Raw genomic sequence first — 13,664 nt, 5'->3', positions numbered from 1 at the left:
CCCTTGACTTATTCTACATTTTGTTGTGTTACCGCCTGAATTGAAAATGGATTAAATATTTAAAAAATATCCCACACATCTACACACAATACCCCATAATGACAAAGTGAAAACATGTTTTTAGAAATGTTTACACATTTATAGAAAATGTAATACAGAAATATTTAATTTACATAAGTATTCACGCCCCTGAGTCAATACATGTTAGAATCACCTTTGGCAATGACTACAGCTGTGAGTCTTTCTGGGTAAGTCTGTAAGAGCTTTCCACACCTGGATTGTGCAACATTTGCACATTATTATTTTTTTAATTATTCAAGCTCTGTCAAGTGTGTTGTTGATCATTGCTATACATCCATTTTCAAGTCTTACCATATATTTGTCTCCCAGTGTCTGTTAAAAAACAGACTGAACCAGGTTTTCCTCTAGGATTTTGCCTGTCTATTCTGTTTATTTTTATCGAAATAAAACTCCCTCCTTGCCAATGAAAAGCATACCCGTAACATGATGCAGCCACCACCATGCTTGAAAATATAAAGAGTGGAACTCAGTGATATGTTGTGTTGGATTTGCCCCAAACCTAACACTTTGTATTCAGGACATAAAGTTAATTTATTTGCCACTTTTTTGCTGTTTTACTTTAGTGCGTTATTGCAAACAGGATGCATGTTTTGGAATATTTTTATTCTCTACAGGCTTCCTTCTTTTCAATGTCATTTTGTTTAGTATTGTGGAGTAGCTACAGTTGTTGATCCATCCTCAATTTTCTCATATTGCCATTAAAATCTGTACCTGTTTTAATGTCACCATTGGCCTCATGGTAAAATCCCTGAGCGGTTTCCTTCCTCTCCGGCAACTGATTTAGGGAGAATGCCTGTATATTTGCAGTGACTGGGTGTATTGACACACCATCCAAAGTGTAATTAATAACTTCACCATGCTCAAAGGGATATTCAATGTCTGCTTGTAAATGTTTTACCCATCTACCAATAGATGCCCTTCTTTGTGAGGCATTGGAAAACCTCTCTGGTCTTTGTGGTTGAATCTGTGTTTCAAATTCACTGCTCGACTGAGGGACCTTACAGATACAGTTGAAGTTGGAAGTTTACATACACTTAGGTTGGAGTCATTAAAACTCGTGTCTCAACCACTCCACACATTTCTTGTTAACAAACTATAGTTTTGGCAAGTCGGTTAGGAGATCTACTTTGTGCATGACACAAGTCATTTTTCCAACTAGTGTTTACAGACAGATTATTTCACTTATAATTCACCGTATCACAATTCCAGTGGGTCAGAAGTTTACAAACACTAAGTTGACGGTGCCTTTAAACAGCTTGGAAAATTCCAGCAAATGATGTCATGGCTTTAGAAGGTTCTGATAGGCTAATTGACATCATTTGAGTCAATTGGAGGTGTACCTGTGGATGTATTTCAAGGCCTACCTTCAAACTCAGTGCCTCTTTGCTTGACATCATGGGAAAATCAAAAGAAATCAACCAAGACCTCAGAAAATAAATTGTAGACCTCCACAAGTCTAGTTCATCCATGGGAGCAATTTCAAAACGCCTGAAGGTACCACGTTCATCTGTACAAACAATAGTACGCAAGTGTAAACACCATGGGACCACACAGCTGTCATACCGCTCAGGAAGGAGATGCGTTCTGTCTCCTAGAGATGAACGTACTTTGGTGCGAAAAGTGCAAATCAATCCCAGAACAAGGGACTGGTGCACTTCACAAAATAGATGGCGTCATGAGGAAGGAAAATTATGTGTATACAGTGGGGGAAAAAAAGTATTTAGTCAGCCACCAATTGTGCAAGTTCTCCCACTTAAAAAGATGAGAGAGGCCTGTAATTTTCATCATAGGGACACATCAACTATGACAGACAAATTGAGATTTTTTTTCTCCAGAAAATCACATTGTAGGATTTTTTATGAATTTATTTGCAAATTATGGTGGAAAATAAGTATTTGGTCACCTACAACCAAGCAACATTTCTGGCTCTCACAGACCTGTAACTTCTTCTTTAAGAGGCTCCTCTGTCCTCCACTCGTTACCTGTATTAATGGCACCTGTTTCAACTTGTTATCAGTATAAAAGACACCTGTCCACAACCTTAAACAGTCACACTCCAAACTCCACTATGGCCAAGACCAAAGAGCTGTCAAAGGACACCAGAAACAAAATTGTAGACCTGCACCAGGCTGGGAAGACTGAATCTGCAATAGGTAAGCAGCTTGGTTTGAAGAAATCAACTGTGGGAGCAATCATTAGGAAATGGAAGACATAAAAGACCACTGATAATATCCCTCAAGATCTCACCCCGTGGGGTCAAAATGATCACAAGAACGGTGAGCAAAAATCCCAGAACCACACGGGGGGACCTAGTGAATGACCTGCAGAGAGCTGGGACCAAAGTAACAAAGCCTACCATCAGTAACACACTACACCGCCAGGGACTCAAATCCTGCAGTGCGAGACGTGTCCCCCTGCTTAAGCCAGTACATGTCCAGGCCCGTCTGAAGTTTGCTAGAGTGCATTTGGATGATCCAGAAGAGGATTGGGAGAATGTCATATGGTCAGATGAAACCAAAATATAACTGTTTGGTAAAAACTCAACTCGTCGTGTTTGGAGGACAAAGAATGCTGAGTTGCATCCAAAGAACACCATACCTACTGTGAAGCATGGGGGTGGAAACATCATGCTTTGGGGCTGTTTTTCTGCAAAGGGACCAGGACGACTGATCCGTGTAAAGGAAAGAATGAATGGGGCCATGTATCATGAGATTTTGAGTGAAAACCTCCTTCCATCAGCAAGGGCATTGAAGATGAAACGTGGCTGGGTCTTTCAGCATGACAGTGATCCCAAACACACCGCCCGGGCAACGAAGGAGTGGCTTCGTAAGAAGCATTTCAAGGTCCTGGAGTGGCCTAGCCAGTCTCCAGATCTCAACCCCATAGAAAATCTTTGGAGGGAGTTGAAAGTCTGTGTTGCCCAGCGACAGCCCCAAAACATCACTGCTCTAGAAGAGATCTGCATGAAGGAATGGGCCAAAATACCAGCAACAGTGTGTGAAGACTTACAGAAAACGTTTGACCTGTGTCATTGCCAACAAAGGGTATATGACAAAGTATTGAGAAACTTTTGTTATTGACCAAATACTTATTTTTCACCATAATTTGCAAATAAATTCATTAAAAATCCTACAATGTGATTTTCTGGTTTTTGTTTCCTCATTTTGTCTGTCATAGTTGACGTGTACCTATGATGAAAATTACAGGCCTCTCTCATCTTTTTAAGTGGGAGAACTTGCACAATTGGTGGCTGACTAAATACCTTTTTCCCCCACTGTATATTGAAGCAACATCTCAAGACATCAGTCAGGAAGTTAAAGCTTGGTCGCAAATGGTTCTTCCAAATGGACAATGACCCCAAGCATACTTCCAAAGTTGTGACAAAATGGCTTAAGGACAACAAAGTCAAGGTATTGGAGTGGCCATCACAAAGCCCTGACCTCAATCCTATGGAACATTTGTGGACAGAACTGAAAAATCGTGTGTGAGCAAGGAGGCCTACAAACCTGACTCAGTTACACCAGCTTTGTCAGGAGGAATGGGCCAAAATTCACCCAACTTATTGTGGGAAGCTTGTGGAAGGCTACCCGAAACGTTTGACCCAAGTTAAACAATTTAAAGGCAATGCTACCAAATACTAATTGAGTGCATGTAAACTTCTGACACACTGGGAATGTGATGAAAGAATTATTCTGACATTTCACATTCTTAAAATAAAGTGCTGATCCTAACTGACCTAAGACAGGGCATTTTTACAAGGATTAAATGTCAGGAATTGTGAAAAACTGAGTTTAAATGTATTTGGCTAAGGTGTATGTAAACTTCCGACTTCAACTGTAATTGTATGTGTGGTGTACAGAGATGAGGTAATCATTCAAAAAACACTTTTATTGCACACAGAATGAGTCCATGCAACTTATTATGTGACCTGTTAAGCACATTTTTACTCCTGAACTTATTTAAGCATGCCATAACAAAGGGGTCGAATACTTATTGACTCAAGACATTTCAGCTTTTCATGATTAATTAATTTGTCAAAGTTTCGAAAAACATAATTCCACTTTGACATTATGGGGTATTGTGTGTAGGCCAGTGACAGACATAAAAAAATCACTATTTAATCCACTTTAAATTCAGGCTGTAACACAACAAAATGTGGAAAAAGTTAAGGGGTGTGAATACTTTCTGAAGGCAGTGTACTGTACACTGTACATACATTTCTTTTGAATTTCTCACAATCAGTATCCTCTGGAGCCTGGTGGTTCCTCTGACCTCCATGGAGGGTGTTCCTCTCTTCCTCAGAGGTCCAGAGCAGGCTAACCCTGAATGGGCTGACCTCCCCCCGTCCAGCCTCCCTCTTCCGGCCATTGAATGATTAGAGAGGAGATGGGGATTCCTTTAGTGATAGCATTAGTATCACCACCTCCTCACCTGTGACTCACCTCTCTCTCTATCTCCTCTCTTTCTCTCTGCCTAGTTTACCGCAGGCTAAACTATCAATCTTGTTTCTTCTGTCTCATCTCTGATTCTCTCAAAGCGTCAAAACAGATTTTTTCCATTACCCTCTTTGGAAGAGTCATCTGGGGTCACGCTCTGGGAGACATTCAGGAGAAGTGTTTGTTTGGAGCTCTATGATTCAGTGTGTGTGTGTGTGTGTGTGCATGTGTGTGGTGAGTGTTCATGAGCTTAACTAAACAATTTCCCTCTGTTTTCCTCTAACTCTTGTCCATACAAACTCTGGCTAACAATGTATTTTTGTTAGTCTAGAAGTCCCTTGCCAAACATTGTACAATCTTGATGTAGACACACAACGTGCTCTATCAGAGGGGTTGGGTTGGAGGGTGAGTGTTTGGGACGGTGGAGCCAGTCAGGTCAGTGTTTAGTAGTTCACTGCTCCACTAAAGACATGGGTGGTCCTGTATACCTGCCCAGGTAGGCCAAAGGTGGGCTGGGAATAGGGTTTTCCCTCTATATTAGCCAGAGAAAGGGAGAGTAAAGTCACAATACAACTCAAAGTGTGGGAGGTTAGTGGGACGACCTCTCGTTAAGTGCCTACACATTCAGGCAACCTATCTATCTTCGGACAGGCTTTTTACTTTATAGATCAAAGGACCTTCAAAAGCAAAAATGTTCAAATTTATGTCCCCCTTTTGAAGTTAACTTCTCTTGTACTCTGGCCTACATTGTTGTCGTTAAACCGATCTGGTCACAGAATGTATCATTGTGTCAGAAGGATTTAACGGAGCCCATTGAAAGTAAATGCCAGCTGTTTGTCTTCTCTCTAAGGGCCTGTTGTATGATGGCGTGACTGACCGGCAGTGGGTACAGAGCTGTGTGTGGGTGCGTGCTCCCTCCCTAATGAACGGAATGTTATTTCTGATCGGGCAGAGGCTGCCAGGCAGGGGTCCACTGTAATCCTCCTAGGGGGTGTGTTTACTGTTTCAGCCCCCTGTGATGGGGTAGAGGGGTGTAAGGGGTGGGTGCAGAGGTACAGTCCCTGGTGGTCAGGGCAATACGTGGGGGGGGGGGATACCGAAGGGCAACCCATATCCCCCACGCATACACACACACCTTCAGCAAACCCTGTTGCCTTCCAGCTCTACTTTCTATATTTGTGGAGCTATCACAGTGTGAGGTTGTGTGTGAGACACACACACACACACACACACACACACAGCTACTACAACAACATACACGGGTGTCTGCCTGGCTCTGCTGCTGATATAAGGAGTGAGATTGGAGGATGGAAGGAGAAGCTTTATTTTCCCTGGGACTGGAATGCTGGGCCTGGGCGGCGAAGCTGATACCTTTGTTTGTTGTAGTAGAGCTCTGTGTCTGTGTGGTGGTGGGGGGGGGGGGGGGTCTTGCAAGAATTGAGGTGTCTTGAAAGAATTCTCTCTCATTCCACTCGTTCCCTTCCTCCTCTTTATGTAATGTTTTTGTTTTTCCTGTCCTTTTTTTCTTACCTCCCTTCGAATTCTAGCTAGCACAAACAGAGTAGTGTTGGGAGTGAGTTTGTGTGTTTATTACAGTGCTAGATCTATACAGCTCTAAAGTTCACATCCTATGATGCTTCCCTTGTGAGTGTACTGTATACTGAAGCACACAGTAAGAATTGTTGTAAAAGATGCCATTCCACAGTTACTGTGCCGAAGTTTCTTTAAACTTGTCTTTATAATGGGTAGTGATAGTGCTTTTTACTATAAGTATTTCTTAATTTGTTAGAAAGACTCAATTCTGACTCGTTCCCAGTGTGGAAGGGTAGTTGACTCACCCCGAAGAGGGAGGGGTAGCTTGGGAAGGGGTGTGAGTGAAGCACTTTGACAGAAAACAAACTGAACGTGAACATCCTTATTGTGAAGCCCTTAACAAAGCCAGTCTTCAACATGACACGTGTATCTAATGACAGTGACAGAAAAACAGCCTTTGAATGCCAAGGCAGATGCCTGAGCTGGTATAGCAGGTGCCTTGATAAAGCTGAAAACAAACTCTCCGTTTAGGACAATAGGTATAATGGTTCCCCTCTTGCCTAACACCCCAGTGGGTTGGAGGGTTTGAGCCATGGTAACACCAAGGGACGGGACTGAAATGTACCCCCAGCAGGGTGAAGGGGGCTACGTGGAGGAACGGAACGGAACATAGACAGAGAGTGCCCTACCTTGCCAAGTCCCCTAAATGCTCTCCCGCTCTCTCTCCTCCCTCGCTCTCCTTTTGTGTCTCCCTGTAACTCTAACTCTGAGAGTTTTCTATGTGAGGTTCCTCCAGCACAACAATCCAAAGTCAGACCAAAATGTACCCCCCACCCTGCCACACCCTCCATAATACCCTGCTCTGCCATCTCCCCTCCTTAGTGAAGCCATAAATGTGTCAGCCTCACAGGCCGTGTGGGGCATTTTTCTGCTCCAGCTCCGAATATCCTGGGAGTCCAAATGAAACCGTTCTGGCAGCGGTTGGATCTTCCTCCTAAATGTCACTCCATTCCCTATATACTGCATTACATTTGACCAGAGCCCTTGGGACAAAACCTCAGTCTGGCAGTGGTTGGATGTAGGTCTCTGGCTCTAGCTTCCTCTGCTGCTGAGACAGGCAGCCAGATCTCCTGTGGTTGTTGTTCTGCTCAGCTGTGAGGTTCTAGATGATCTCCTGTAACCACTTTACTTTGACCTACGTATCAAACATTTATGTAATCCCTAAGCAGATAGTTATGTGTTATGTGAAAGAAAAAAAGAGAGGGAGAGAGCGAGAGAGAGAGAAAGAGAGAGAGAGAGAGGAGGGAGAGAAAGGAGAGATTGAATGCCATGGCTTGGTTACCTTAGCCGCAGGTATTTTTCCAACGTATTGCCCTGGGATTTGTTTGGATACCGCCTGCCTGGCCTGGACAAGTCATTGAGATTGTATTTTTATTAGACTGTTGCATAAATAGCATACTTCTTGTCACATTCCTGCTGTGAACTGGGTTATAGCACTGCCACAACCTGTTAACAGAGGAATGATGAAAAAACAACAACTCAGTTTTGCAACAACAAAGATCATTAATACAGTACTGTGTGTGCATGTGCGGTTAGAGCGCTGGGCCAGTAACCGAAAGGTCGCTAGTTTGAATCCCACGAGCCGACAAGGTAAAAAAGCTGTTGCTGTGGAATTGAGCAAGGCACTTAACCGTAATTTGTTCCAGGGGTCCCGTACTACTATGGCTGACTCTAAAAACAAAGACATTTCACTGCACCTATCTGATGTATATTACTTTTTTTTTTTTACAGAGGAACAATGAAAAAACTCAATTTTGCAACAACAAAGATAATTGACACAGGCGTGTGTGTGTGCAAGCATATGCACATGCATTTCGGTTTGTGTGAGAGAAAGTAAGATAATGAGCATAATCTCTCTGAAGGCAGCAGTCAGTCAGTGCCTGCCTGCTCAGTGCTTTTCCTTGGCTTCCCGATTACCTGCAACTTCCATTTTACTGAACTATTAATAAAATACTATTCCTGCTTAGTCATGTTAGGGGACGGTCCAGAGGAGCAGTGTGTGTAATATATAGGCCTCAAGCCTGCACACATTCTCCCTATAGTATTTTATTGCTGTTGCTGAAGCAGCAGCTACTCTTCCTGGGGTCCACACAACAAAACATGACATTAATAGTCGATAGGTCCTCCCGAGTGGCGCAGTGGTCTAAGGCACTGCATCGCAGTGCTAGCTGTGCCACTAGAGATCCTGGTTCAAATCCAGTGTGGAAGGGAGACCCATGGGGCGGCGCACAATTGGCCCAGGGTCGTCCAGGGGAGGAAATGGCTGGCGGGGATGTAGCTCAGTTGGTAGAGCATGGCGTTTGCAACGCCAGGGTTGTGGGTTTGCTTCCCACGGGTGGTATGAAAAATAATGTATGCACTAACTGTAAGTTGCTCTGGATAAGAGTGTCTGCTAAATGACAAAAATGTAATAGACAAGAACAGCTCAAGGACTGAACTACATCAATTTAAAATAAGAGTAAAATAAAAGGTCCTGTTCTGACACAAACCTGTGGGGCAGGTTGGCATTTATTGTTATAAATCTTGCCCTAGAGGTAGCTCCAGCTGGTCACTAGCTGGCACAGCCACAAAATCTGATTTTAAACCTAACCTTAACCACACTGCTAACCCTAACTGAAGAAAAGGACTAGGACCGACTAAGCTAGGCTCAGGACTGTTTCTGCCACCATGGTGCATTGGTCAGAATGTGAATCAGGAGATGGAGCAGGAATCCAGGTTTAGGGGTATTTATTACACACAGTTTAACACAGGAACAAACAGAGCACATGGGGAGAGGGTTTGGATGGACATTAGGATGAGGTTAGGAGTTGGGGCTTGTAAGGCCTGTAGGTAGGTAGGATGTGAATAACAAGGATGTGCTTTAGGATGTGGTGGTCTGGAAGAGAGATACAAAAAGGAAACATTAGGAACACATCAACATAAAAGGTGCAGACATGCCAAGGTAGTGCCAAGTGACTATGGAGAATAAATAGGCTTAACACAACATCTATAAACTAAGGAGACTGCCAACACATAGCTAGAACAAAGGAGCCATAGCATCATTAGCAAACTGAGGGCATGGATATATGAAGAGAAATAACATACTATATATTATTTAGGACTCTCCAAACAGTGTAATAACAAAGGGCACTTACTTCATCGTATCACAAACAATGGAAGGAGGATGGCTAGGGCTACCCAGTGGCATCACCAAAAAACTATTCTAGTGTGTAGGGAGGAGCACGCTGCTTAAATAAGGAACTGAAAGGGGTGAAAAAGGCAGAGGAGAGATGATTTGGGACAAATCAGGTGTGAAGGAATGGGTCGTTGCCTAAGGTAATTGGAGACAATTAGAAGACTGTAGGAGTGGCATGACCCTTCACAACACTAACCTTAAATTAAGACCAAAAGCACATTTTAGTTTTCATGAATTGTTACAATATAGCCAATTTTGACTTTGCAGCTGGTCCATCTAGCGGAATTCGCTCAGTTCTGCCTACAGGGCAAGATTCATGACAATAAACATCAACCTGCGTGCGAGTGTATTACCCTCTGTGGCCCCGTGTAGCTCAGTTGGTAGAGCATGGCGTTTGCAACACCAGGGTTGTGGGTTCGATTCCCACGGGGGGCCAGTATGAAAATGTATGCACTCACTAACTGTAAGTCGCTCTGGATAAGAGCGTCTGCTAAATGACTAAAATGTAAAGTATGCAAATCCCGAGGTAACCACTGAGTGAGAATCACTGACCATAGCAAACCTCTCTGAGGCTTTTAAGGCTCTGAGTTACTCCTATCATCACTGAACAAAGACAGTCCAGTCGTCTCTCTAGTCCTTCAAAGATCTGATAACGTTATCCCACTGGATGTTTTGCATACCTAATGCAGTTCAGTGTGTTTATTGAAATTCCTTCTCTGGGATACATAGCTTTAATAGATCACTTTATCATTAGCCTTTTCCCACTCCGATCGGCATTCCCATTCCATTCTTTGAACTTTTCCTTCTCTGCATTAGTCTTATATGTTCATCCTCATCTCTGCTATGGGATGTTCAGCCAAAGCTCCAACGACCATTGATGACGCATGAACTTGACTTTTCCAACTCAATTGCCCAATGGCCATGGAATAAAAATGAAGCTATTTATTTCTCTATTCATGTTCCAACTATTAGTAGCCTGGTTCCAGATGTGTTTGTGCTGTCTTGCTTGACAGTGACCATAGGAGTTGGAAAGACAGCATAAACAGATCTGGGACCAGGGTACCTAGGGCGCAACCTGAAATACTATGCTGAAATACTAAGCTGTTAACACTAGGTGAGAACAATATCACAGAGAACAATATCAGTGACCTCATGCATATTGTACGTACAATACATAGTTCAGTTGAAGACAGACCAAGAATGTCATAATAACTAGCCATTTTACCCTTCCCTTCTCCCCTCTCGGAGACCCTCCTCAAGGCAGGCAATGACTTTGGGAATTCTGTCATTGACCCACCTGTCACCACCAACACAGTTGAGTAAACTTACCTGCTGGAGTGAACTTTGATTCCATGAGACTGTGTGGAGTGTTATGTTGGTCCCATGGAGTGTGGGACACTTACCGAGGTAGAGTGGGGTGACAGGGAGAATAAGGGCTCTGGAACACCAGCCAAGGCTCTGGAATGTCATTGTGTTCTTCATTCCTATTTGGAATGTTCCAAATTCTATCTGGCTGAAGGTCCTTTCTAGCAATTAGATGTGATATCACTGCTGAGTCCAGAGCGTTCCAGGCAAGCAGGACAAGAGGGGGGCGTCTATACAAGCCCAGAGAAAAGGCTCTCCTGTCCTCTCTGCTCCATCTCCCTGTCTGCTCTGCCCAGCAACAGGAGGAATGTGGGCAGGTGGGGCCCAGAACAGAACAGCCAAAACTCCCACATGAATTTTAAAAGGCCTTTCTCATTCAAAGGAGGGCCTAGCTCTCAGCGTGTGGCCCTGGGCAGGGCGGGCGGTGTAGCAGCGGAGTGGGTAGCGGTTGGAGAGAGGAGCTGGCACCCTCTTTACATAACAGCCATGGTGGCCACTCACTCATTCTGTGCGACTAGGCTATCTAGATGTAGGCTTGGGCGGTATCCAGATTTTCATACCGTTTCTGTACCATACTGGGATATGCAGTATTATTGGAAGTGCACACAAGGGGCGCTATTTCTCAAAATAATATTATTATTATTATTATAATTGACACACTAAAAAACTTTAGGTAACAGGGATCTTGATCCAAGAGGGGATTGAATGTCTTTGCAGTAACCAAGAAGCTTGATCTTGACATCTAGCCACTTAGCTAGCAAGTTAGCAAACCAAATGCATAGCTGGAGCCCTGAGCTGGATATAATTTATTTGACATCTTAGATTTCTTACAGTTATACTTAACTTATAAGCAGTGGCGTAGCACTGGGGCAATTTGCATATATTCACTTTTATTCCTTTAAGTACACATGTGGAACTGCATGAACGTCCTTTTGATTTTTGTTTCAAACCATTTTGAAAAGTTGATCCCAATGTCACACATGATTAAAATCATCAAAGCTTGATAATGAGTTGGTTATCTGAAATTAGCTGTGTAGTGGTAGGGCAAATTCCAAAACGTGCACCCAGGGGGGGCCCCAGGACCGAGTTTGGGAAACCCTGTACTAGCCTATATTTTCCCCTCCACCGCATGTATCTGCACACCCTCTGAGCTTTGTTTGACTTTAGGGAACCCCTCCAACAGTCCACCACCCACACACCTCTAGTCTGTATCTGTCATGCACTGCACACCTCCAATTGTATTTTCCAGTCTGGGCTAAGTTACTCATCCATGCAATGTAAACATCTGATCCGGAACCGTTTTGGGGGTCCAGGTGGAAAGAACGAGACGGACGGGCCCCAGAACTGTTCCCCACTCCATTTCACACACACACACACACACTCCCCCCATAAGCGCCTGTCTGCGTTCAGGGGTCGGTGCGTTTGACTCCCGGGCCCAAGGGCCCCAGTTGGCGTCCCTGGGACAGATCACCTCCTGTGAGGTCACGTCAGAGGAAATGCCTGAGGGGTGAAGTCAAGGGGGTTAGGGTTAGTCTGTGTGTTCGTGCGTACCTGCGTTGTGCGTGCGTTTGTACTCCCGCCCATTAGTTGGTGGGTTGTTGAAGATTCCTGGAGGCTGCAGCTGTGATGGCAGAGGCAGAGGCTCCAGTCCTGTCACAGTGTGCCACATGGGAAGGCAGAGGGGAAGGAGAGTGGCAACTGCAGTGGTGGAGGCTGGGCAGCTGTGGGGGAATGGTGGAGTAGCCCAGGGTGGGTAACCGTCTTTGCAGGGTGACTAAGGGGTGGGCACTCATTTTGAAGTTGAATCTTAACCCCTTTTCCATCCTTAAACCGCAACAATTTCTCTGGGAGAAGAGTAGTGAGAAGTAGAGAAAAAAATTAAGATTAAACTGAATAAAGGGAAATCTTGACTTACAGTGGCTTGTGAAAGTATTCAACCCCCTTGGCATTTTTCCTATTTTGTTGCCTTACAACCTGGAATTAAAAATGGATTTTTTGGGGGTTTGTATCATTTGATTTACAAAAATATGTTTTATTGTGAAACAAACAAGAAATAAGACAAAAAACAGAAAACTTGAGCGTGCATAACTATTCACCCCCCCAAAGTCAATACTTTGTAGAGCCACCATTTGCAGCAATTACAGCTGCATGTCTCTTGGGGTATGTCTCTATAAGCTTGGCACATCTAGCCACTGGGATTTTTGCCCATTCGTCAAGGCAAAACTGCTCCAGTTCCTTCAAGTTGGATGGGTTCCGCTGGTGTACAGCAATCTTTAAGTTATACCACAGATTCTCAATTGGATTGAGGTCTTGGTTTTGACTAGGCCATTCCAAGACATTTAAATATTTCCCTTTAAACCACTCCAGCGTTGCTTTAGCAGTATGCTTGGGGTCATTGTCCTGCTGGAAGGTGAACCTCCGTCCCAGTTTCAAATCTCTGGAAGACTGAAACAGGTTTCCCTCAAGACTTTCCCTGTATTTAGCGCCATCCATCATTCCTTCAATTCTGACCAGTTTCCCAGTCCCTGCCGATGAAAAACATCCCCACAGCATGATGCTGCCACCACCATGCTTCACTGTGGGGATGGTGTTCTCAGGGTGATGAGAGGTGTTGGGTTTACGCCAGACATAGCGTTTTCCTTGATGGCCAAAAAGCTCAATTTCAGTCTTATCTGACCAGAGTACCTTCTTCCATATGTTTGGGGAGTCTCCCATGTGACTTTTGGTGAACACCAAACATGTTTGCTTATTTTTTTCTTTAAGCAATGGCTTTTTTCTGGCCACTCTTCCGTAAAGCCCAGCTCTGCGGATTTCATGGTGATCCGTGGGATGTTCAAAGTTTCAGATATTTGTTTCTAACCCAACCCTGATCTGTACTTCTCCACAACTTTGTCCCTGACCTGTTTGGAGAGTTCCTTGGTCTTCATGGTGCCGCTTGCTTGGTGGTGCCCCTTGCTTAGTCGTGTTGCAGACTCTGGGGCCTTTCAGAACAGGTATATATATACTAAGATCAT

At 44.0% G+C, this 13,664-nt stretch overlaps 1 protein-coding gene across 2 annotated transcripts in view; it reads left to right on the top strand.

Moving 5' to 3' along the window:
• The window catches only part of LOC121540460 (N(G),N(G)-dimethylarginine dimethylaminohydrolase 1-like), a 152,187-nt gene that overhangs the window by 79,797 nt on the left and 58,726 nt on the right, over positions 1–13,664 (top strand). The window lies entirely within an intron of this gene.

Source organism: Coregonus clupeaformis, unplaced genomic scaffold (assembly GCF_020615455.1).
Source record: "Coregonus clupeaformis isolate EN_2021a unplaced genomic scaffold, ASM2061545v1 scaf0127, whole genome shotgun sequence".
NCBI lineage: Eukaryota > Metazoa > Chordata > Actinopteri > Salmoniformes > Salmonidae > Coregonus > Coregonus clupeaformis.
Note: the sequence above shows the minus strand (reverse complement) of the source record. Positions and strands in the feature narration are given on the sequence as shown.